This window comes from Trachypithecus francoisi, unplaced genomic scaffold, assembly GCF_009764315.1.
Source record: "Trachypithecus francoisi isolate TF-2019V2 unplaced genomic scaffold, Tfra_2.0 Contig00813, whole genome shotgun sequence".
NCBI classification, from domain to species: domain Eukaryota; kingdom Metazoa; phylum Chordata; class Mammalia; order Primates; family Cercopithecidae; genus Trachypithecus; species Trachypithecus francoisi.
Genome location: NW_022680919.1, coordinates 1 through 22,367, shown reverse-complemented (window position 1 = coordinate 22,367; position 22,367 = coordinate 1). Strand labels below are relative to the sequence as shown.

Sequence of the window (22,367 nt, the reverse complement as noted above, 5' to 3'; positions counted from 1 at the left end):
CATTTGTTTAGCACTTAATATGTACCACTCACTTTTCTAAGTGCTTTAATGGATTAATTCATTTATGTTTCAAATAACCTTATGAGATGTATGTGCCATTATTATCATTTTGTAGAAAAAAAACTGAAGCACAGAGAGGTTAAGTAACGTAGCACATGTTACACAGCTAGCAAGTAGCCGAGCTGGGAATCTGGCTTCAAAACTTACTCTCTAATCGTGTGCTTTTCTATTCTCATAATACCAAAAACTGGTTTTGTTTTGTTTTTAATTTTGAGACGGAGTCCACTTCCCAAGCTCAAGCAGTTCTCCTGCCTCAGCCTCTCAAGTAGCTGGGATTAATTACAGGTGTGTGCCATCACGCCTGGCTAATTTTTGTGTTTTTAGTAGAGACGGGGTTTCACCATGTTGTACAGGTTGCTCTCGAACTCCTGACCTCAGATAATGTGCCGTCCTCGGCCTCCCGAAGTGCTGGGATTATAGGCATGAGCCACTGCGCCTGGCCCCAAAAACTGGTTTTCTGAAGAAAAAGTTTGAATTTAAAAAATGTGAGAATGAGCAAGAGAAAAGGAGAATCAAAATAAAATGTATTAGGAACCAGATAGTAAATGTTAAAATCAAGAGATTACCAAGAACAGACAAGAGTACATTGAAAATCTGGATGAGATAAAGTTTTCTAGGAAAATATAAATTGGTCAGGCATTGTGACTCACACCTGTAATCCCAGTACTTTGGGAGGCCAGGGCTGGTGGATGGTTTGAGCCCAGGACTTCAAGACCAGCCTGGACAACACGGGAAAAATCCCATCTCTAAAAAAATACAAAAAAATTAACTGGGCATGGTGGCATCTGCCTTTATAGTCCCACCTCCTCAGGAGGCTGAGGCGGGAGGATCACCTGAGCCCAGGAGTCGAGGCAGTAGTGATCTATGAATGTGCCCCTGCACTCCAGCCTGAGCAACAGAGCGGGACTCTGTCTCCAAAAAGAAAATCATAATTTGCCAAATCAGCGAAAGAAATATAGAACCAGGCCCGGCGTGGTGGCTCAAGCCTGTAATCCCAGCACTTTGGGAGGCCGAGACGGGCGGATCACGAGGTCAGGAGATTGACACCATCCTGGTTAACACGGTGAAACCCCGTCTCTACTAAAAAATACAAAAAACTAGCTGGGCGAGGTGGCGGGCGCCTGTAGTCCCAGCTACTCGGGAGGCTGAGGCAGGAGAATGGCGTAAAAAAACCCGGGAGGCAGAGCTTGCAGTGAGCTGAGATCCGGCCACTGCACTCCAGCCTGGGTGACAGAGCGAGACTCCGTCTCAAAAAAAAAAAAAATGTAGAACCTAAACAGATCAATTATATGTCTGATATTTGTCATTCTGCTCTCTTTTATTCTCATGTTATAATATATTGTGGTGAATCTAGAAATACAAAACCTAAACAGATCAATTATATGTCTGATATTTGTCATTCTACTCTCTTTTATTCTTATGTTGTAATACATTGTGGTGATCATAGGTACTATTCCTTCAGCCCCTTGTATATTTGAATGCTTTCAAAATAAAAATGGTTGAAAAACATATGGCACATTTGCACCCACCAGAATGGCTAAAATTAAAAACCAAGGATAGGTGTAAGGACATGGGAGAGACTGGAACTCACATGCGTTGCTGATGGAGGAAGGGTGTAAACTGGTACAACCACTTTGGAACACTGGCATTATTTTCTAAAGCTGGAAGTAAGCCTATCCCGTGATCTGGCAATTCCCAGCTAAATTGCGGACATACATTCACCAACAAATGGCTATAAGCAGCACTATTCAGATTAACCCAAAACAGTAAACCCAAATGTCCTCAGTAGTGAAATAGATAATAAATTGTGGTATAATCACATAGTACACTAGTGACAGAATAGGAGATGCCTTCTAATGGAGCATAAACAGAGGGAAAGAACCAGAAAGGTCAAAAAATGGATGATAGGTTGGCAAATGGTAAGAAGCCCAGTCCTCCCAAATGGTAGAATATGAAAGAGAAGTCATGAAACGTACCGCCAGAGAGAAGAGGGAGAATGAGGCCGGGAAGAATGGACATGGCTGGCCCAGATTCCTAACACACAGTTGTCTACATGCTTTTGCATTGTCGTATATCTTCTAGGTGACATAAAAATAGAAAAGAGGATGTTCTTTCTTGAAAATGAGCGACGACATTGTAGGTCCTATGACCTGCGTGCTCTCCTTCCAGCTGTGCAACAAGAGCAGGAGTTCCATGAGCAGAAAATCAAAGAGATGGCAGAGGTAGGAAGATGTGCTGTGGTCTTGGGGTGTGTTTCTGGGATTCTGGTTTGCTCTGGGTTTCCCAAGACTCTCTTGGGGGTCTACGAGGTCAAACCTCTTATAACTATACTAAGACATTACAGTGACCCTTGAACAACATGAGAGTTAGGAGTGCTTCCCCCTGTGCAGTTGAAAGTCTGCATATAATGTTTGATTGCCGCAAAACTTCACTGTGAACAGCCTGCTGTTGACAGGAAGCCTTACCCATAACAGTCGATGAACATGTTTGGTATGTTTTGTGTATTACATGCTGTATTCTTACAATAAGGTAAGCTAGAGAAAAGAAAATGTTATTAAGAAAATGATAAGGAAAATATATTTAGTATTCATTAAATGGTACCGTGGATCAGCATGAGAAGGTCTTTATCTTCATGGTCTTCACGTTGAGTAGGCTGAGGAGGAGGGGTGTGCTAGTTTTGCTGTCTCAGGGTGGCAGAAGCAGAAGAAAATGAGCACATAAGTGGGTCCCCACAGTTCACACCTCTGTTGATCAAGGTCAGCTGTATTTGCTTTTTCACCATATTGAATTTGTACCAGCAGAAGCAAAGCAGTGGTGCCTTGGCATGAATCAGACATCAGATGGCATAGAGCCATCCTCATAATCTTTGTATTCTTCACCACCATGCACTAACATTTTTAAGACACGCCAGTTTCACCTAAAAATGTCTTTGATAAAGCAGTAGAAATTATTTTACCAAATTTTGACCCTTGAAAACATCTTTTCAATATTCTGTGTAATAAAATGAAGTCTTCATAAAGTGCTTCCGCCACATCCAGGATGTGAAGCTTGTCTTATATCCAGGTATGAGGAAAGCGCTTGTGCAATTGAGCCACAAAGCAGCTGCATTGGCCACTTTTTACTTGGATAAAAGTGACAGAAAAACTGTGATTATTCAAAATTAGGTATTTGGCAGGCATTTTCTCAAAAATGAATGAAGTGATTATTTTTGACCAAAATTCTAGATTTTAAGCAGAAATTAGAATTTATTATCTTAATCCATCTGTTACAGAATGACATTCATTAATATCACCAATCTTATCAGATTAAGTATTTTTCCATAAAATAAGGAAAGATAAACCAAAGACTAACAATAATGGTTATATATAAACAAAGTGGGGGGCCAGGTGCAGTGGCTCACGCCTATAATCCCAGCACTTTTTTTCTCTTTTTTTTTTTTTTTTGTAGAGCCTGGATTTCCCTGTGTTGTCTGGGCTGGTCTTGAACTTCTGGCCTCAAGCCATCCTCCCGACTCAGCCACCTTATAGGAACACACCACTATGCCCTGCTAACTTTGTTTTCTTTTCTCTGATGCTAAAAGTCTTGGTTCTTAATAACATTATTGTCAGATTACATCTGAGAATATAAAATTCAAATATCTTAAAGTCACTGGAAGTAAGTCTTGGTGCTTGTGCCATTAACTTGATAGACAAGTTTGTTTCTGGCTAGGCATGGTGGCTTATGTGTGTAATCCCAGCACTTTGGGAGGCCAAGACAGGCGATCACTTGAGGCCAGGAGTTCAAGACCAGCCTGGCCACCATGGCAAAACTCTGTCTCTGCTAAAAATACAAAAAATTAGCTGGGCATGGTGGCACATGCCTGTAATCCCAGCTACTTGGGAGGCTGAGGCACGAGAATCGCTTGAACCTGGGAGGTCGAGGTTGGTTGCAGTGAGCCAAAATCGTGCCACTGCACTCCAGCCTGGGCAACAAATCAAGACTGTTTCAAAAAAAAACAGTTTATTTCTTTCTGTTTATTTTGAACTTTTAGAGAATTGGTTTTGTTTTTTTAACTAATTTTGTAAAAAAAAAAAATTAGTTCTGAAATCAAAACTATAAAGCAAGGAATATTCAGAAAAATCTAGCTTTTGTCCTGTCCCATTCTCCCACTTTCCTTTGTTTGTTTTTTGAGATGGAGTCTCCCTCTGTCACCCAGGCTGGAAGTGCAGTGGCAGGATCTCGGCTCACTGCAACCTCTGACTCCTGGGTTCAAGGGATTCTCCTGCCTCAGCCTCCTAAGTAGCTGGGATTACAGGCACACGCCACCATATCTGGCCAATTTTTGTATTTTTAGTAGAGACGGAGTTTCGCCATGTTGACCAGGCTGGTCTCAAACTCCTGACCTCAAGCGATCCATCCACCTTGGCCTCTCAAAGTACTGGGATTATAGGCGTGAGCCACTGCACCTGGCCCCCCACTTTGTTTATATATAACCATTATTGTTAGTCTTTGGTTTATCTTTCCTTTGTGGAAAAACAAATATGTATACTATTTTTATTTACCCATCTTTCTTATCCAGATAGTAGCAGACTTTTCCAGGCGTAGTAGCTCACACCTGTAGTCCCAGCTACTCGGGAAGCTGAGGCGGGAGGATCTCTTGAGCCTGGGAGGTTGAGGCTGCAGTGAGCCAGGATCACACCACTGCACTCCAGCCTGGGCAAGAGTGAGACGCTGTCTCACAAATAATTTAATGTAATCCCAAATGGTGGCAGACTCTTCTGTGACTGCATTTTTCGTTTAACCGTGCATCCTGGCAATCACCCTATGGCAATTCATAGGGATTTTTCTCTTTCCTTTTTTAAACTGGCTGGTACACCATTTTATGTAATACCACAGTTTATTCAGTCATTCCCCTGTTGCTGGACATTTAGGGTTGTTTCCAGGTTTTCGCTATTATAAATAGCGCCATGATTAAGTTTGTGCATACATCATTCCCTGTTTCTGCCCACGTGCATCTTTGGGCTAGACTCTTGGAAGTGGCATTGATGACTCTTTGCGAGTGTCCCGCCAGTGTGGTTGTCCTGCTTTGCATTTTCACCAGTAACATGTGAGGGTGCCCACTACCACACAGCCTCGCCAATGAAGTCTATTGTCAAACATAGTTTTCGTTTGTTTGTTTGTTTTTTGAGACAGAGTTTCACTCTTGTTGCCCAGGCTAGAGTGCAACAGGGCGATCTCAGCTCACTGCAACCTCTGCCTTCCGGGTTCAAGTGATCTTCCTGCCTCAGCCTCCCAAGTAGCTGGGATTACAGGTGTACACCACCATGCCCAGCCGATTTTGTATTTTTAGTAGAGACGGGGTATCTCCATGTTGGTCAGGCTGGTCTCGAACTTTTGATCTCATGTGATCTGGCTGCCTCAGCCTCCCAAAGTGCTGGGATTACAGGCATGAGCCATCCCGCCCAGCCAAACTTAGTTTTTATTTGTTCAGTTTGTTTTTGTTGATGCTATTCTTTGCTATTCAAAGTGTTTTATGTGTCAGCCTTTTCCCTTATTTATTCTACATTTTGAGTCATACTGAAGAAAAATTGTCCTGTATTTTCTAGCTCTTTCATCCATTTACAGTTTATTCACAGGTAACTTTTTTTTTTTTTTTTTTTAAAACGTAGTCTCGGTCTGTTGCCCAGGCTGGGGTGCAGTGGCCGGATCTCAGCTCACTGCAAGCTCCGCCTCCCGGGTTTTTTTACGCCATTCTCCTGCCTCAGCCTCCTGAGTAGCTGGGACTACAGGCGCCCGCCACCTCACCCGGCTAGCTTTTTGTATTTTTTTTTTAGTAGAGACGCGGTTTCACCATGTTAGCCAGGATGGTCTGGATCTCCAGACCTCGGGATCCGCCCATCTCAGCCTCCCAAAGTGCTGGGATTATAGGCTTGAGCCACTGCGCCCGGCCATCACAGGTAACTTTTTGAACTGCTAAACTGTGTAATCGAAGAGATTACAATACTGGAGTTATGTTTATGGAAAAAATACTAAATGGTTAGTGTCATTTTTACTAAATTTGTGTCTGATTGTGTGCTTTTTTTTGTTCTTCAGCATGAATACTTAGCTTACCCTGCAGATGAATGAAGAATAGTATCAAAAGGTAGTTTGAAATCTCACCTTGTTTATTCTGGACATTTTCATGGGCTGTTTTCTCTTACCATGTTTTGTCAGCATTTTTGATGGCAAATTTGTTTTTGGATAACCTCCTGTTGATTTGCCAAGTTTGCAGTTCAGCCAAGTTACAGTCAGATATGTGATCTAATGTAGTCACTCTTAGATCACACTGAATCAGAATCGAAGGGGAGATAATAGATGTTCCCGTTAAAAATCATTACCTGACATTCATTAGATAGACTCATAAAGGAAAGTTTACAATTTAGATATCACTTTAGAGTTAAAAGAAAGAGATATGTCTAACCTCAGGGCAAGATGGATTTCTGTATGGTGTCTGCCGCCCTCAAACAGTGAGTTGTCTTTTTCTTTTTCTTTTTTTTTTATCAAACAGCGTCTTGCTGTGTCACCGAGGTTGAAGTGCAGTGACACATTCTTGGCTCACTGCAACCTCTGCCTCCTGGGTTCAAGTGATTTTCCTGTCTCAGCCTCCTGAGTACCTGGAACTACAGGCATGTGCCACCATGCCCAGCTAATTTTTGTATTTTTAGTAGACACGGAGTTTCACCATGTTGGCCAGGCTGATCTCGAACTCCTTACCTCAGGTGATCCACCCATCTCAGCCTCCCAAAGTATTGGGAACAGGTGTGACCCACTACGCCCAGCTAGTGACTTTTTTAATATGGCGTTAAGAATGGGTTAGTGGCTGGGCACCGTGTCTCGTGCCTGTAATCTCAGCGCTTTGAGAGGCTGACATGGGAGGATTGTTTGAGCCCAGGAGTTCAAGACCAACTTGGACAACATAGAAACACCCAATTTCTAATAAAAATAAAAAATAAATAAAAGAATGGGACTGGATGCAGTGGCTCATACCTCTAATCCCAGCACTTTGGGAGGGGGTTACACTCCCGAGTAGTGTAACCCCCACTACTTGGGAGGCTGAAGCAGGAGAATCACTTGAACCTGGAATGTGGAGGTTGCAGTGAGCCAAGATCGCACCACTGCACTCCAGCCTGGGCAACAGAGTAAGACTCTGTCTCAAAAAAAAAAAAAAAAGGAATGAGTTGGTGATTGGATCAGTTGCTATAGTTAATAAAAGGAGTCAATAGCCTGGTACATTACTTGAGGTTGCTGCTTTAGTTATAGCTTCAATAGTCCCTTAAAGTAAAGCTCAGACTTGGATATGACCCGTTCACACTCTTTATGACAAGAACAAAATTCAACTTTTGAAAACATTTTGGGTAACATCTCTCGTGCTCCTTATCCTTGCTTTTTATAATCACATTAGCATCTGAGTGCAGATGTTCTAGTTCCCTTTGCACCATGGGATTGAATATGATAACTTTATACAAAGAATTACTCTAAAGAATACCAGACAAAACCCATGAAAACGTCGCTGTTTTAGCTACGGATTACTATTGTTCTAGTATCTTGAGCTAGATTTATATAGCACGAAACAGCGTATCATTGTTTTATGGCCCCTAAAATGGGTTGCTTTTTACCTCAGAATTTGTGTGGGGGGTGGGAGAGAGATGAGGATGGGAGACAAGGCTCTCCCTCTGCTGAAGTGCAGGACATTTCATGTGTGTTTCTTGACCGCCTGCAGGACGGCCAGCTGATTGAGTGTCGCTGCTGCTATGGGGAATTTCCATTCGAGGAGCTGACGCAGTGCGCAGATGCTCACTTGTTCTGCAAAGAGTGTCTCATCAGATACGCCCAAGAGGCAGTCTTTGGATCTGGAAAGGTAAGAACTGTGTAATACGTCCCATGTATATAGGACACATTCCTGGAGTCTAAGGAGACCATGTTGATAGATAAGTGTAAGTGCCTCTTTCAGGGTGAGGTGGAATTCTGCTGGTGTGCTTATGTGTGCATTACCTGTTGTGTGTGATTATGTGGGTTCTCTAAGCACAGCAGATTTCTTTTCAGGGAGCAGTAGAATTCTTCCACGCCCCCATACCTAGCTGCAGAGGAGCACCGGCTTCACTCATCTTCTTATTCGTAATCAGAGGGAGGGTTACCTCCGAAGGAGAGAACGTTGCAGCCTATTGGATTAAATATATATTAAAATAACATAACTTACTTTACACAAGATAATATTTCTCTCTCCAAAGTCAGTTTCTCTGGATACCAGCATATAACAAACACAGTATGGGAATTTTACATTGTTTTACACCACTAAGTTTGTGGTATTTTGTTCCAGCAGCAATAGAAATCTAACACAGTGATTAAGAACATGACTTTTTGCCCGGGTGCAGTGGCTCACGCCTGTAATCCTAGCACTTTGGGAGGCTGAGGCAGGTGGATCACCTGAGGTCAAGAGTTTGAGACCAGCTAGTCAACATGGTGAAACCCTGTCTCTACAAAAAATACAAAACTTACCTGGGCATAGTGGCTCACACCTGTAGTCAAGCTGCTCAGGAGGTGAGGTGGGAGCAGAGTAACCTGGGCAACAGAGTAAGACCCCATCTCAAAAAGCGGGGGGTGGGGGGGTGCTTTTTACATCCCCAACCATACGTAAGACACATTGACATCTGTCTGGCATATGCTAAGAACTTGTCACGAAGTGCCTAACTTAGGTCTAATCATGAGACAAATCAAATTGAGAGACACTCTACAAACTTACTGGCCAGTACTTTTCAAAAGTGTCAGGGCTGTAAAAGACCAAGAAATACTGAGAAACTCAGATTGGAAGAGACTAAGGAGACATGACGACTAGATGCCTTGTGGGATCCTGGGCCAGAAGAGAAGACATGAGTGGAAAGACTGGTCCCATTAATGGTAGCAGACCACTGTCAACTTCCTGATTTTGACATAAGATGTTATCATTAGGGGCGGGCATGGTGGCTCACGCCTGTAATACCAGCACTTTGGGAGGCCAAGGTGGGCGGATCACCTGAGGTCAGGAGTTCAAGACCAGCCTGACCAACATGGAGAAACCCCGTATCTACTAAAAATACAAAATTAGCCAGGCCTGGTGGCACGTGCCTATAATCTCAGCTACTGGGAAGGCTGAGGCAGGAGAAATGGTTGAATCCGGGAGGCAGAGATTGTGGTGAGCTCAGATTGTGCCGTTGCTCTCCAGCCTGGGCAACAAGAGGGAAACTGCATCTCAAAAAAAGGAAAAGAAATAGGCCAGGTGCGGTGGCTCATGCCTGTAATCCTAGCACTTTGGGAGGCTGAGTTGGGCAGATCATGAGGTCAGGAGTTCGAGAGCAGCCTGGCCAACATGGGGAAACCCCATCTGTGCTAAAAATACAAAAATTAGCCAGGTGTGGTGCTGGGTGCCTGTAATCCAGCTACTCAGGAGGCTGAGTGAGCTAAGATCGCACCACTGCACTCTAGACTTGGGGACAGGGCAAGACTCTGTCTCAGAAAAGTTAAGAAATAGGCCGGGCGCGGTGAATCAAGCCTGTAATCCCAGCACTTTGGGAGGCCGAGACGGGCATATCACGAGGTCAGGAGATCAAGACCATCCTGGCTAACGCGGTGAAACCCCATTTCTACTAAAAACTACAAAAAAACCTAGCTGGGCGAGGTGGCGGACGCCCGTAGTTCCAGCTAGTCGGGAGGCTGAGGCAGGAGAATGGCGTAAACCCGGGAGGCGGAGCTTGTAGTGAGCTGAGATCTGGCCACTGCACTCCTGCCTGGGCGACAGAGCGCGACTCCGTCTGAAAAAGAAAAAAAAGAAAAAGAAAAATTAATAAATAAATAAAGTTTCTGTTTTTTCAAAAAGCATGACCTTTGGAGTCAAGCAGAATGCATTGGGCCATGCCCCCCGTCGGCCGTACCAGCTCTGTGATCTTGAGTAAGTTAAATGCCTTAAGCCTCAGTTTCTTCCTCTGTAAAATGGAAATAATCATAGCATTGTGTTGAAAGCTAAATGAGGTGATGAGTTGAATGAACTTATTGTTTGACACATGGTAAATGCCTCATAAATTTTAGCTAGTTATTTTTAGGATGTGTTTTTCCATTTGTTTTCTTTGGTGTCTGTCTTTCATTCATGTGGGATGCATTCCTCATGTCTGACACTCTGTTCATGTTAAAGAGCTGTTGGAAAGCTGTGTGAGTAGTGGGGCTTATAGAGCATTGGGTTTGACTCTAGGTGCCTGGGAGCCAGTTAACTTTTATATTATAAACCTGAATGGCCCTTAAGTCTCTTCCCTGGGGTGATTCAGTCTGCCTCCTGCCTAGTGGGTGTGAGCCCATTTTCCAACATTCTGAAACTGAGTGGGAGGAAGGGGCTGGAGAATTCTCTGTTCGTTATGCAGACTTCATTTCAGACTCTGACTTCAGGCCCCCTCAGCTCTACTCTCCTCTATGACTGGTTCCCAGGTCAGAGCCTTGTGGTCCAGCTGTTCAGATCTTCCTCATTTCTCTCAGAGTCAGCCAATTCTTTCTGAAGGGGGTAGGAACTAGAGGCTCCAGCCATCTCCCTGTTTTCAGTTTATTGCTTTGAGTCCTCCCCCTCTCCCCACCATTCAGCTCTGCTTTCCAGAGGGTCTCCAGCTTTCTAATATCTGTAGAGGGGACCAACTTCTCCCCAGCATCTCCTTTTCAGACCCTAAGCTATGGGCTTCTCTGGTCTGCTAAGCCATTTACCCTTCCTCCACTTTCAATCTCTGTGGATTGTGATTTGGGCTAATAGAGATCCTCTAGTGATATCAAACATGTACTGGATTTTTGTTTCATTGTTTTCGTGATTTAGTTGTGATTTCTCAGAGAGATCTTTGATCTACTGTCTCAGGATCTATGTTTTTAACCACTGAGGCTTTTTATTTTTTTATAAACGGTGTTGATTTTTTTCTTCTTTGCCTGTTCACCTTTTTCTAGTCGGAGCTCAGCTGCGTGGAAGGCAGCTGCACGTGTTCGTTCCCAACCAGTGAGCTGGAGAAGGTGCTCCCCCAGACCATCCTATATAAGTACTATGAACGAAAAGCCGAGGAGGAGGTTGCAGCAGCCTACGCCAACGAGCTTGTCGGGTTCGTTCTCAGGCAGAGCGTGCCGTCTGCCACCCCTTCCCCATTGTGAAAACTACCTGAGCACTTGCATCAGATGATGAAAATTGAGTGTATCTTCCAGGTTTTTTGGCATCTCTTGCTGAGAAATAAGATTATCAATAATTTTATTTATTTATTTTTATTTTTTAACACCTTGAAACCATTGAGTAACCAGTAATTTTGTTAATGGAAAACTGCAGCTCAAATTTCTTTCTTTCTTTCTTTCTTTCTTTTTTGAGATGGAATCTCACTCTGTCACCCAGGCTGGAGTGCAGTGGTGCAGTCTCGGCTCACTACCACCTCCGCCTCCCAAGTTCAAGCATTTCTCATGCCTCAGTCTCCTGAGTAGCGTGGATTACAGGTGTGCGCCACCACGTCCAACTTTTTTTTTTTTTTGTATTTTTGATAGAGACAGGGTTTTGCCATGTTGTCCAGGCTGGTCTCAAACTCCTGACCTCAAGTGATCCACCCACCATGGCCTCCCAAAGTGCAGGGACTACAGGTGTGAGCCACCGCTCCCGGCCTGCAGCTCAAACTTCTGTCTACATATCTTGGCACCCCCTGATCTTCTGGCCCGTAGATACAAACATGGTGCCCTGGGCTGGAGGGAAATCGGTATATGCAAGGAGTTCTCATTAAGATTGGGCTGTGTTTATTGAGTGGTTTATATTGAGTCAGGACCGCAGGTGGTGCTTATGTTTCCTGATAAGAGCCAGCACAAAGAAGAGGCTCAATCTGTGTTTTGAGGAAATCTAAGGAGTATAAAGGGGATGTGCATGTCCAGCTGAAAACTCCATCTTCATATGAACAGCCACATGGAGCTGGAACCAAGTCAGTCTTTAATGTTTGAAGTAATGTCACTTCTGCTGTTCTGACTGTAGGTGCCCCTCCTGTAGCTTTCCTGCTCTGTTGGACAGTGATGTGAAGAGGTTCAGCTGTCCTAATCCTCGCTGCCGAAAGGTAGGGACGCAAATTTTTTTCTAGATATATATTATGGTATTATAGGCTGCCCTCATGGCCCAGATATCTGCTGTTTACCTGACCGCTGATGTATAAGGAGGATTTGAGTGCTTTCCTTTTCATAAGCAAATGAGGATGAGTACTTTGTGAGTAACGGTTGACATGGTTACTGAGACGAGACGGCAGCCGCTCATGCCACTCCAGTTACAAAGCTCTGGATTCCCGTTTTATATCATCTTCTTTAGGACAGATACTATAATGTAAAGTGGGAAGTGTTCAGTTTCTCTTCCACTGTGTCAGTATTTTTCTTGCTTGCTCTTTTCACCACCTGTGCTCAAATAACCCCCGTTACCCCTCTCCCCAAACACACCTTTTGCCATTTTCAAAGTCCAGACGACGCTTCTTTGATTAAAGAACTGGGTGTCATAGTGGCATCTCCATCACATCTAGTAGGTTATTTGTTTAACTGTTTCTCCTCATAAGAACTGACTGTATCAGGTGGGAACAGGTCACTGCACTCAAGGGCAGTGACCTTTATTGTCTGTCTGTGGCAGAGTTGTATCAGTATCATTGCTGTGAACTGTCCAATGCCAAGCATGTTTTCTGTTAGGACGTTTTAAGCAAGACTCTAAAGTTCATGTGAGAATTGCAGTGTCTCAATTATATTTAAGATTGAATTAGATTTTGTGTTCGTAACCTCCATCTGAATACACATAGCTAGCAACCTCCTGAGAGGAAACTCAGAGTATATTGTACCTATTAGAAGTGGGAGGAATTACATGTTCTTTCACACTACTGACTGCCCTGAATTTAAAACGTTAAAGCTCGTTCCCACTCACCCACCCAGTCCCCTTCATCTCCCTGTCACGTGCACACACACCACACATGCACACACACCACCCATGCACTCACACCACACATACACACCACACATGCACACACACCACACATGCACTCACACCACACATGCACACACACCACACATGCACACACACCACACATGCGCTCACACCAGTGCACTCACACCAATGCACTCACACCACACATGCACACACACCACACATGCACTCACACCACACATGCACACACCACACATGCACACACACACCTGCACTCACACCACACCTGCACACACACCATACATGCACTCACACCACACCTGTGCTCACACCACACATGCGCTCGTAGCACACATGCACACACATCACATGCACACACGCCACACATGGAAATAGATCTCCCTTACACAACTGGGGGCTGTGTCAGGTTTTATAAGCATGCGGTAATGAGGTGTGATTTGATTGGATCTTGCAATAAAGTCATGCTGGGCTGTGTGATCTGATTGGATCCTGCCATGGGGGGCACCAGAACTCCATCTGATTGGATCCTGGCTCCTGCCATGGGGTGTCCGGTTCTTAAATCGGTCCCAGCTCTTCAGGCCGAGCTCTTAGTTTCCACTCTGGGGTGGCATGCTTGGTTAACCTGAGAATGCACAGGGTACATGACCTTTAACCTGCGGGTCCATGGCAATTGAAAAGCAACTGACAACTTCATTACATAAAAGTTGAACTGAGCCAGGTGCAGTGACTCATGCCTGTAATCCCAACACTTTGGGAGGCCTACGCAGGTGGATCACCTGAGGTCAGAAGTCCAAGACCAGCCTGGTCAAAATGGTGATTACCCTTCTAATCCCAGCTATTCTGGAGGCTGAGGCAGCAGAATCGCTTGAACCTAGGAGGTGGAGGTTGCAGTGAGCTGAGATTGTGCCATTGCACTCCAGCCTGAGTGACAAGAGCAAACTCCGTCAAAAAAAAACCAGTTGAACTAGATTTGGTCTGATGCAGTTACAGATTTACAAACCGCGCCCCCACCCTCTTGCCTACACCTTCCACTCTTCGTTGTTGAGGGATTAGGGATGGAGGTCATGTGTCTGTACTGACTTCATGCTGACCAGGAGCACTGAGTCCCCTAAAGTGAGAGGAAAGTGAGAGGACTGAAACTCTTGAGCTTCTGAGTTCAAATGAGTTCTGGGGTCACCTGGAGTAGCTTGAAGGGCTGGTATTGTAATACAAGCTGAAGATGGAAGTGTTGGAGCCTGAAGGGCAGATAGCTCACTATCCATTTAAATAAATAGGACCGAAAAGTAACAGAACAGTGGCCACGAGGGGCCCCATCAGAGGAAGAAACCAGGTGAGGTGTGGTATAGTGGACTCAGCTGCCTTCTGAATCTCAGTGGTTGGCCAGGTGCGGTGGCTCATTCCTGTAATTCCAGCAAAGGAAAAGCCGAGACAGGGTGATCATGAGGTCAGGAGTTCAAGACCAGCCTGGCAAACTTGGGGAAGCCCCGTCTCTACTAAAAATACAAAAATTAGCCAGACATGGTAGCGTGTGCGTGTGCTGTAGTCCCAGCTACTCGGGAGGCTGAGGCAGGAGAATCACTTGAACCTGGGAGGCAGAGGTTGCAGTGAGCCGAGATTGTGCCACTGCACTCCAGCCTAGGTAACAGAGTGGGACTCCATCTCAGTCAATCAATCTCAGTAGTGGAACTACCGTTGATATGGTTCAGCTATGTATCCCCACCCAAATCTCATGTCAAATTGTAATTGCCAGTGTTGAGGGAGAAACCTGATGGAAGGTGATTGCCTTATAGGGGCCGACCTCCCCGCTTGCTGTTCTCATGATAGTGAGTGAGGGCTCATGGGATTTGGTTGTTTAAAAGCATGCAGTACCTCGCTCTTCACTCTCTCTGTCTCTCCTGCTCCACCATGGCCAGACGTGCCTGCTTCTCCTTCGCCTCCTGCCATGATTGTCAGTTTCCTGAGGCCTCCCCAGCCACCCTTCCTGTACAGCCTGCAGAACCGTGAGTCGATTAAACCTCTTTTCTTCATAGATTACCCAGTTTCCGGTAGTTCTTTATAACAGTATGAAAACAGACTAATGGACCCTTCTGGTTGAGGGAATACAGCCATCTCTACTTGTTTGATTATTTCCTTCCTGTTCATCTCTATTCCCCAGGAGGTGTTTATCCAAGTGCAATAGGAGGTATTGGTGACCTCACAGTCCGCTCAGTGTTCTGCTAGTGAATAGTTGAAGGTTGATCAGTGATCTCCTGCATTTTCAGTCTGGCATGGAAAAGCCCCCGTGTAACTGGTAAAGGTATCAGTGAGCACCAGGAGGTATCTAAATCCACCAGGAGCCATAGGCATCACATTGACGTCCATTTACCAGTCTTCCCTGGCAAGATTCTTCTGAATTGTACTGCCTTGGCCAAAAGAGGTATGGGAGGGGCTGGGCGCAGTGACTCACACCTGTAATCCCAGTATTTTGGGAGACCAATTCGGGTGGCTCATGAGAGGTCAGGGGTTCCAGACCATCCTGGCCACATCCCATCTCTACTAAAAATACAAAAAGTTAGCTGGGTTTGGTGGTGGGTGCCTGTAATCCAGCTACTCAGGAGGCTGAGGCAGGATAATCACTTGAACCTGGGAGGAGGAGGTGGCAGTGACCCGAGATTGCGTGATTGCACTCCAGCCTGGGCAACAAGAGAGAAACTTCATCTCAACAAAATAAAAAAGGAAGTCTGGGTGCGGTGGCTCACGCTTGTAATCCCAGCGCTTTGGGAGGCCAAGGTGGGTGGATCACGAGGTCAGGAATTCAAGACCAGCCTGGCCTAGATGGTGAAACCCTGTCTCTACTAAAAATACAAATATTAACTGGGCATGGTGGCACGCCCCTGTAATCTCAGCTACTTAGAAGTCTGATGCGGGAGAACTGCTAATACCCGGGAGGGAGAGGTCGCAGTGAGCTGAGATTGCAGCACTGCACTCTAGCCTGGGCGACAGAGCAAGACTCCGCCTCAAAAAAAGTGAAGGAAAGAGAAGAGGAAGTTTCCCAGGGAAGTTCCTTGGCTTATTTCATAAAGAGGTACTGAAGGAAGCAGAGACGTTTGGAGTTAATAAAAGGAGTCAATAGCCTGATACATTACTTGAGGTTGCTGCTTTAGTTATAGCTTCAATAGCCCCTTAAAGTAAAGCTCAGACTTGGATATGACCCGTTCACACTCTTTATGACAAGAACAAAATTCAACTTTTGAAAACATTTTGGGTAACATCTCTCGTGCTCCTTATCCTTGCTTTTTATAATCACATTAGCATCTGAGTGCAGATGTTCTAGTTCCCTTTGCACCATGGGATTGAATATGATAACTTTATACAAAGAATTACTCTAAAGAATACCAGACAAAACCCATGAAAACGTCGCTGTTTTAGCTACGGATTACTATTGTTCTAGTATCTTGAGCTAGATTTATATAGCACGAAACAGCGTATCATTGTTTTATGGCCCCTAAAATGGGTTGCTTTTTACCTCAGAATTTGTGTGGGGGGTGGGAGAGAGATGAGGATGGGAGACAAGGCTCTCCCTCTGCTGAAGTGCAGGACATTTCATGTGTGTTTCTTGACCGCCTGCAGGACGGCCAGCTGATTGAGTGTCGCTGCTGCTATGGGGAATTTCCATTCGAGGAGCTGACGCAGTGCGCAGATGCTCACTTGTTCTGCAAAGAGTGTCTCATCAGATACGCCCAAGAGGCAGTCTTTGGATCTGGAAAGGTAAGAACTGTGTAATACGTCCCATGTATATAGGACACATTCCTGGAGTCTAAGGAGACCATGTTGATAGATAAGTGTAAGTGCCTCTTTCAGGGTGAGGTGGAATTCTGCTGGTGTGCTTATGTGTGCATTACCTGTTGTGTGTGATTATGTGGGTTCTCTAAGCACAGCAGATTTCTTTTCAGGGAGCAGTAGAATTCTTCCACGCCCCCATACCTAGCTGCAGAGGAGCACCCGCTTCACTCATCTTTTTATTCATAATCAGAGGGAGGGTTACCTCCGAAGGAGAGAACGTTGCAGCCTATTGGATTAAATATATATTAAAATAACGTAACTTACTTTACACAAGATAATATTTCTCTCTCCAAAGTCAGTTTCTCTGGATACCAGCATATAACAAACACAGTATGGGAATTTTACATTGTTTTACACCACTAAGTTTGTGGTATTTTGTTCCAGCAGCAATAGAAATCTAACGCAGTGATTAAGAACATGACTTTTTGCGCGGGTGCAGTGGCTCACGCCTGTAATCCTAGCACTTTGGGAGGCTGAGGCAGGTGGATCACCTGAGGTCAAGAGTTTGAGACCAGCTAGTCAACATGGTGAAACCCTGTCTCTACAAAAAATACAAAACTTACCTGGGCATAGTGGCTCACACCTGTAGTCAAGCTGCTCAGGAGGCTGAGGTGGGAGCCACTGCATTTCAACCTGGGCAACAGAGTAAGACCCCATCTCAAAAAGCGTGGGGGCTTTTTACATCCCCAACCATACGTAAGACACATTGACATCTGTCTGGCATATGCTAAGAACCTGCCAAAAAGTACCTAACTTAGGTCTAATCATGAGACAAATCAAATTGAGAGACACTCTACAAACTTACTGGCCAGTGCTTTTCAAAAGTGTCAGGGCTGTAAAAGACCAAGAAATACTGAGAAACTCAGGTTGGAAGAGACTAAGGAGACGTGACGACTAGATGCCTTGTGGGATCCTGGGCCAGAAGAGAAGACATGAGTGGAAAGACTGGTCCCATTAATGGTAGCAGACCACTGTCAACTTCCTGGTTTTGACGTAAGATGTTAACATTAGGGGCCGGGCATGGTGGCTCACACCTGTAATACCAGCACTTTGGGAGGCCAAGGTGGGCGGATCACCTGAGGTCAGGAGTTCAAGACCAGCCTGACCAACATGGAGACACCCCCATCTCTACTAAAAATACAAAATTAGCCAGGCCTGGTGGCACGTGCCTATAATCTCAGCTGCTGGGAAGGCTGAGGCAGGAGAGCTGGTTGAATCCGGGAGGCAGAGGTTGTGGTGAGCTCAGATTGTGCCGTTGCTCCCCAGCCTGGGCAACAAGAGGGAAACTGCATCTCAAAAAAAGGAAAAGAAATAGGCCAGGTGCGGTGGCTCATGCCTGTAATCCCAGCACTTTGGGAGGCTGAGTTGGGCAGATCATGAGGTCAGGAGTTCGAGAGCAGCCTGGCCAACATGGGGAAACCCCATCTGCGCTAAAAATACAAAATTAGCCAGGTGTGGTGGGGGTGCCTGTAATCCAGCTACTCAGGAGGTGAGTGAGCCAAGATCACACCACTGCACTCCAGCCTTGGGGACAGGGCAAGACTCTGTCTCAGAAAAATTAATAAATAATAAAGTTTCTGTTTTTTCAAAGAGCATGACCTTTGGAGTCAAGCAGAATGCATTGGGCCATGCCCCCCATCACCATACCAGCTCTGTGATCTTGAGTAAATTAAATGCCTTAAGCCTCAGTTTCTTCCTCTGTAAAATGGAAATAATCATAGCATTGTGTTGAAAGCTAAATGAGGTGATGAGTTGTATGAACTTATTGTTTGACACATGGTAAATGCCTCATAAATTTTAGCTAGTTATTTTTAGGATGTGTTTTTCCATTTGTTTTCTTTGGTGTCTGTCTTTCATTCATGTGGGACGCATTCCTCATGTCTGACACTCTTTGTTCATGTTAAAGAGCTGTTGGAAAGCTGTGTGAGTAGTGGGGCTTATAGAGCAGTGGGTTTGACTCTAGGTGCCTGGGAGCCAGTTAGCTTTTCTATTATAAACCTGAATGGCCCTTAAGTCTCTTCCCTGGGGTGATTCAGTCTGCCTGCTGCCTAGTGGGTGTGAGCCCATTTTCCAACATTCTGAAACTGAGTGGGAGGAAGGGGCTGGAGAATTCTCTGTTCATTATGCAGACTTCATTTCAGACTCTGACTTCAGGCCCCCTCAGCTCTACTCTCCTCTATGACTGGTTCCCAGGCCAGAGCCTTGTGGTCCAGCTGTTCAGATCTTCCTCATTTCTCTCCGAGTCAGCCAATTCTTTCTGAAGGGGGTAGGAACTAGAGGCTCCAGCCATCTCCCTGTTTTCAGGTTATTGCTTTGAGTCCTCCCCCTCTCCCCACCACTCAGCTCTGCTTTCCAGAGGGTCTCCAGCTTTCTTCTCCCCAGCATCTCCTTTTCAGACCCTAAGCTGTGGGCTTCTCTGGTCTGCTAAGCCATTTACCCTTCCTCCACTTTCAATGTCTGTGGATTGTGATTTGGGCTAATAGAGATCCTCTAGTGATATCAAACATGTACTGGATTTTTGTTTCATGGTTTTCGTGATTTAGTTGTGATTTCTCAGAGAGATCTTTGATCTACTGTCTCAGGATCTATGTTTTTAACCACTGACGCTTTTTATTTTTCTATAAACGGTGTTGATTTTTTTCTTCTTTGCCTGTTCACCTTTTTCTAGTCGGAGCTCAGCTGCGTGGAAGGCAGCTGCACGTGTTCGTTCCCAACCAGTGAGCTGGAGAAGGTGCTCCCCCAGACCATCCTATATAAGTACTATGAACGAAAAGCCGAGGAGGAGGTTGCAGCAGCCTACGCCAACGAGCTTGTCGGGTTCGTTCTCAGGCAGAGCGTGCCATCTGCCACCCCTTCCCCATTGTGAAAACTACCTGGGCACTTGCATCAGATGATGAAAATTGAGTATATCTTCCAGGTTTTTTGGCATTTCTTGCTGAGAAATAAGATTATCAATAATTTTATTTATTTATTTTTACTTTTTAACACCTTGAAACCATTGAGTAACCAGTAATTTTGTTAATGGAAAACTCTGCAGCTCAAATTTCTTTTTTCTTTTTTCACCCAGGCTGGAGTGCAGTGGTGCAGTCTCGGCTCACTACAACCTCCGCCTCCCAAGTTCAAGCATTTCTCATGCCTCAGTCTCCCGAGTAGCATGGATTACAGGTGTGCACCACCACGTCCAACTTTTTTTTTTTTTGTATTTCTGATAGAGACAGGGTTTTGCCATGTTGACCAGGCTGGTCTCAAACTCCTGACCTCAAGTGATCCGCCCACCATGGCCTCCCAAAGTGCAGGGACTACAGGTGTGAGCCGCTGCGCCCGGCCTGCAGCTCAAACTTCTGTCTACATATCTTGGCACCCCTTAATCTTCTGGCCCATAGATACAATCATGGTGCCCTGGGCTGCAGGGAAATCGGTATATGCAAGGAGTTCTCATTGAGATTGAGATGTGTTTATTGAGTGGTTTATATTGAGTCAGGACCGCAAGTGGTCCTTATGTTTCCTGATAAGAGCCAGCACAAAGAAGAGGCTCAATCTGTGTTTTCAGGAACACTAAGGAGTATAAAGGGGATGTGAATGTCCAGCTCAAAACTCCATCTTCATATGAACAGCCACATGGAGCTGGAACCAAGTCAGTCTTTAATGTTTGAAGTAATGTCACTTCTGCTGTTCTGATTGTAGGTGCCCCTCCTGTAGCTTTCCTGCTGTGTTGGACAGTGATGTGAAGAGGTTCAGCTGTCCTAATCCTCGCTGCCAAAAGGTAGGGAGGCAAATTTTTTTCTAGATGTTTACTATGGTATGATAGGCTGCCCTCATGGCCCAGATATCTGCTGTTTACCTGACCGCTGATGTGTAAGGAGGATTTGAGTGCTTTCCTTTTCATAAGCAAATGAGGATGAGTACTTTGTGAGTAACGGTTGATATGGTTACTGAGATGGCAGCCACTCGTGCCACTCCAGGTACAAAGCTCTGGATTCCTGTTTAATATCATCTTCTTTAGGACAGATACTACAATGTAAAGTGGGAAGTGTTTAGTTTCTCTTCCACTGTGTCAATATTTTTCTTGCTTGCTCTTTTCACCACCTGTGCTCAAATAACCCCCGCTACCCCTCTCCCCAAACACACCTTTTGCCATTTTCAAAATCCAGACGACACTTCTTTGATTAAAGAACTGGGCGTCATAGTGGCATCTCCACCACATCTAGTAGGTTATTTATTTAACTGTTTCTCCTCATAAGAACTGACTGTATCAGGTGGGAACAGGTCACTGCACTCAAGGGCAGTGACCTTTATTGTCTGTCTGTGGCAGAGTTGTATCAGTATCATTGCTGTGAACTGTCCAATGCCAAGCATGTTTTCTATTAGGACGTTTTAAGCAAGACTCTAAAGTTCATGTGAGAATTGCAATGTCTCAATTACATTTAAGATTGAATTAGATTTTGTGTTTGTAAGCTCCATCTGAATACAGGTAGCTAGCAACCTCCTGAGAGGAAACTCAGAGTATATTGTACCTATCAGAAGTGGGAGGAATTACATGTTCTTTCACACTACTGACTGCCCTGAATTTAAAACCTTAAAACTCGTTCCCACTCACCCACCCAGTCCCCTTCATCTCCCTGTCACGTGCACGCACACCACACATGCACTCACACCACACATGCACACACAGCACACATGCACTCACACCACACATGCACACACACCACACATGAACACACAGCACACCTGCGCAGCACACACGCACTCACACCACACATACACTCACACCAGTGCACTCACACCACACATGCACACACACCACACATGCACACACACCACACATGCACTCACACCACACATGCACACACCACACATGCACTCACACCACACATGCACACACACCAGTGCACTCACACCACACATGCACACACACACCTGCACACACACCACAAATGCACACACACCATACATGCACTCACACCACACCTGTGCTCACACCACACGTGCACTCGTAGCACACATGCACACACATCGCATGCACACACGCCACACATGGAAATAGATCTCCCTTACACAACTGGGGGCTGTGTCAGGTTTTATAAGCATACGGTAATAAGGTGTGATTTGATTGGATCTTGCAATAAAGTCATGCTGGGCTGTGTGATCTGACTGGATCCTGCCATAGGGGACACCAGAACTCCATCTGATTGGATCCTGGCTCCTGCCATGGGGTGTCCGGTTCTTAAATCAGTTCCAGCTCTTCAGGCCGAGCTCTTAGTTTCCACTCCGTGGTGGCATGCTTGGTTAACCTGAGAATGCACAGGGTACATGACCTTTAACCTGCGGGTCCATGGCAATTGAAAAGCAACTGACAACTTCATTACATAAAAGTTGAACTGAGCCAGGTGCAGTGACTCATGCCTGTAATCCCAACACTTTGGGATGCCTACGCAGGTGGATCACCTGAGGTCAGGAGTTCAAGACCAGCCTGGTCAGAATGGTGATTACCCTTCTAATCCCAGCTATTCCGGAGGCTGAGGCAGCAGAATCG

The 22,367-nt window shown here is 45.2% G+C and overlaps 1 pseudogene; it reads left to right on the top strand.

Annotated features, from left to right (window-relative positions):
* The first annotated feature begins 2,165 nt into the window (after positions 1-2,165).
* Positions 2,166-20,636, top strand: LOC117089257 (annotated as a pseudogene).
* Positions 20,637-22,367: the final 1,731 nt, after the last annotated feature.